Source organism: Apteryx mantelli, chromosome Z (assembly GCF_036417845.1).
Source record: "Apteryx mantelli isolate bAptMan1 chromosome Z, bAptMan1.hap1, whole genome shotgun sequence".
Classification (NCBI taxonomy): domain Eukaryota; kingdom Metazoa; phylum Chordata; class Aves; order Apterygiformes; family Apterygidae; genus Apteryx; species Apteryx mantelli.
Window position 1 is genome coordinate 31,265,682 of NC_090020.1, and position 4,443 is coordinate 31,270,124.

The following is a 4,443-nucleotide window of genomic DNA, read 5'->3' on the forward strand; positions in this document are numbered from 1 at the left end:
AATCATCTATTTTGACTGTTTAAGTTTTATTTAAGAAACAGTTCCTGTCCTAAAGAGTTTAAATGTACATCCGTGTAGTCTGTAGTATAGAGGGAGCTAGTTCTCAGTTGAAAATCTCTAGGCTTTCCCATAATTGAGGTTTTCTTCATTGAAATACAAGCTGCTGGTGAAAAACAGCTGCTAGGCATGCAAGATAACCTGAAAGCTTGGGAAGTCCCTAGTAAAAACAGCCAGGACAGTGTAAACTTTTCACAGAACTGAACATTTATGTATAAGCTCAGCAATTTTTCATAGTAGTTTTAAAGCATGTTTTATTAAAAGACAGGATTGGGTTTGTAGTTGCTAGTGTTTTTCATATCTGCCACCAAGCAAAAGGCAGAGCATTTCAAACACACAGTAGATATATATACACACACCCTTATTTTTATTACATTGCTCTATTAACTAGGAAGAAAATAATTTCTTCCATAGAAATTAAAATATTTCATATTCCTAATAATTCCAAATAATAATGAAATTTTTTCTTTTAATGGATTCTTGTTAAAAGGTACCTCTGAAGAGGAAAATTTTGTCTTCAGTCTAATAGTCCTGATTTACTCTGAGTCAACCAACTTAGCAGTTTTCTTTTCACCTTAATTCTCAACTCTGACTAGACATCTCTGATTTGCTATTTTTTCCATAGATAGTTGATTTAAAATCAATGCAAAGTTATCCTAAACTGGCTAAAAAAACCCCACCAAATGAAAAATTCAACTAAAAAAAAAATACACAATTGAAAATGAATTTACAGTGACCAGACCATTTGCATCAAAATCAAAATACTGGCTCAAGCCAACTTGAACCAAATTGAGAATATCAATAAAAGGTTTTGAACCAGTTTAGTTAAACTCAGACTAAAGTTACACCTTTAGTTAAAATGATGTAATTCTGAAACTAGACAAGGCCTCAGGTGGTATAATTACAGTAAAATTTATATCCAAGATATCTAAAGTTTTGCTATAAACTAGACTTAACATTCCTTATATTTCTGAACATTAAAAACACGAACGTCTTTCATGTGTTTCTTCATGCATAATGGAAGAAAAATGAGTATAAATGTCTACTTTCATAGGACCTTAAAAACAAACAAAAAACCACACACAGTAAGTTTCCAATTGCTGAGCTGCCAGAACAACTGTTAGGAGCCTTGCTTTAGAGTCAGTTAAAAAAGTTAAATTAAAAAAGCTGCAAGCTAAAGACAACAATTATCTTCTACTGTTGATACGGGGCTCACTTGGCGAATAATACCCTGCCTGTAATATAGCAAACAAGCATAATGCTTTGCTAGATCTGAACCAAAGTACGACATCCTTGTCAGCTCATCAGTAATACCAATAAATGAAATGCTGTTGCCTTACCTTGAGTGGGATTTGGCTTTACTTTCTAGAAGACATTAAAGAGCTTCATAAAAGTAGCATTATACAGGAACAGAACCTTGAACTTCTGAACTATGACTGCTAGTTCTAAACTGTAATTACTCAAGGTCTAGAAAAAAATGCATCAGTTATTATTCTGAGCAATAAACAGGTAGTTTCCAATTGAACTCTATGGTCTAGCCTTAACTTTACTTTTTGTTATTGTTTTGTCTGACTGTCCTCTCTTCTGGTATCTGAAGTTTTGTAGTTATATTTGGTCACATCCATCTTTGCAATTTTTTTCCTCCATCTCCACTGTGTACCACTGTGCTTTCATCTTTCCAACAGGCTCTTTCTCTCCCTAACCTCTATTTTGTGCAGCTTCTCTTTGCCTTTGAGCAAAGAGACCTCAGTTCTCCTCACTTCAGATTCTTTTCCCAAAATTGATTACAAGTTTCCCATGCTGAAATTAGGATCTGTGCTTACCATTTTAACCACCTACTTTAAAGCAGTACAATACCTATGCAGTATAAACTCATCCTGCTCACAATAATAGCCTTTTCTTTCTTCCCTCTGTTCTGGCTTTCTGTCACCTCATCTTTGGTTCTCAGGTGCTGGTAATTTTTTCTTCTTTTTAAGGTATGGTCTTTGTTTGCTGAATCTTCCTGTATATGTTGCTACATATACAATTTACAGCTTATTTCAAAGCAACTAGAATACTACTCTGCTTTACAGTGTGCATCTTCAAAAGTGACAAAACTAGCTTTCAGTAAGTTATATGCACTCACAGTCTAAAATGACTCAGATTATGGGAAAGTAATAACAAAGAGATGGCTGAATTTTCAGGAGAAAGCATACCGAGAGTCTCTCCTCTGAAACAGGCTGCAACAACTATTAAGAAAAGCTTTTGCTTTATGAACATGCAGTTACTACAAATGTTCATAAAACAAGATACAGAAAAAATGGTGTCCGTGCCCCTCCCCCCCCCATGAGTCATACAGAACTTTTATTGGGCATAAGAGCAACAAACTGGAGAATAAATTAGCTGATTAAAGCATTTTCTTATAATTCATGCTGGACTCCTTGGCTAATACCCCAAATGTTGAACAGGGAAAGGGGTGATGAGATTAGTTAAGTGTTGAACAATAAGAATTGTCTTCAGCATTGCCCAAATTAGAAATGTGTCTCTATTTCTTTAGCACTTAAAAACAGAGCAAGTTTTTTATGAGGAGATGAACATGCACTTTTAGACTACAACTTTTCTTTTAATAGAATTCCTTCTGCTGCTAATAAAAAGGCATTATACAAACTAATTTTAATTTATGTCAAACTTAGACAAGAAAAATAAAACCACACGTTAGTTCTACAGTACTCAGGGAGGAAAGATAAAAACCCTTTTTACTGAGAGTCCTGAAGAGGAGAGTCTTCTGTGTCAAAGAGGGACAGATGTGTAATTTAAACTTTACAGGAAGACGAGTTTAAGGAAGGGTGGAAGCCAATTTTAGGGGTTTTGACTTCTAGACATCTGAAGCAATACAGCTTCAGAACTCTTATTTCTAAATATAACAATTCAATGATGAATTGGAACAGTGACTGGATTTTAGGAAGAGATATATATTCTGGATTTCCTAATTCAAAATTGCTCACAAAATATAAATATATTGGAAAAAAAAGGTCACATCTTAAAATTATAGGCATCACTGATTTGATAAAAAAATAGAAAATCTTGATCATGTTTTGGAAAATAATCCCTGCAGAACAGCAGATAATGAAGAACAAAACTGCATTAAGAATCAGTGTTTTTAATTTGAATCAGACTATCAACAAGACAGATTACTTGGATCCATCTAGTAGTATTTTGTCTATTAGGACAAGATGCTGCAGTTCCTATTTGGTTACAGGTACACCAATACTGAAAAGTGGTATCAGTCCTGAGGATGTGGTATTTGGAAGTGAACTTCAAAGAACCGGTCAGAACAAGAAGAAAAACACCCCTCCTCCATCCCCCACTCCTCCCCAGGACAAACAAATCAGTGAAGCTACAGTAAAACTTCAGTAGTATTACGAAATTAGAATAATCTGGATTATTAGTTACAAGGCCTGATTTCTTAAGAAGTCATATTCCACTGTTAGCACCTCCATATTATTATTTTTTAGAAGTCGCTGATAACCATGAAAATTTTGCAGATTCATGGTATCGAGACTTTGATACCGTGAATTGATAAAGACCTCTTCTATCCTCTTTCCTCTTCTGTCTCCCAATGAAGTGCCATCTTTATATATATACACATTGCTTTGCAAATTGCTGTGTCCCATTGCATCAAAATAAAAAAAACAACACAGTAGTAAGTTGATAAATTTTCTATTTTTAAGACTACAGCTATTTTGCTTTCTTTCCTCCTTATTCCCTTCTGTAGTTCTTTCCTTCTCATTTCAGTGTTCTCTGCTGACTGCCCAGGTAACTACAGCAATTTTCTAATCTATTTTACGTCAGCCAGCTCCTATTTGTAGTATTTCACTCCAACAGCTATCCCAATATAAGTAAGATCCCAAAATTTAGTTCTGCATTCAATGCTGCACAAACAATTCTGAATTTTCATAGCCATATCACATCCATTGACAGTTCACATGGGGGGAAAAAGAAAGTTTGTACTAGGACTTTGTCTCTTAGCACAAGATGAACTGTTTATTAATGAGCATGCTGTGAAGCAAGACACAAGCTATTTTTCAGAGCTGAAAGGCAGGAAAGCTCTTTTTAAATGGTAGCTGCATGTGCTACCTTGTGTATCTTCATGCAGAAACTCACATATATACACACAATGGAGATAAAAGGATTCAGATGTCCTATGCAGGGAAAGGAAAGAATGACTGTTAACATTAACTACAGATTCCAACTCAGCCCCAAGGAAATGGCTTTGCATAAGCTGCCTCATTTTTTGTTTTGGTTTGGTGAGGCTTTCACCATTTGCATGCTGATGCATTTGTATCCTGATAGTCATTAAATAAGGTCTTAATTAAGAAATTATAAGAAAGCAAGAATTCAGACATC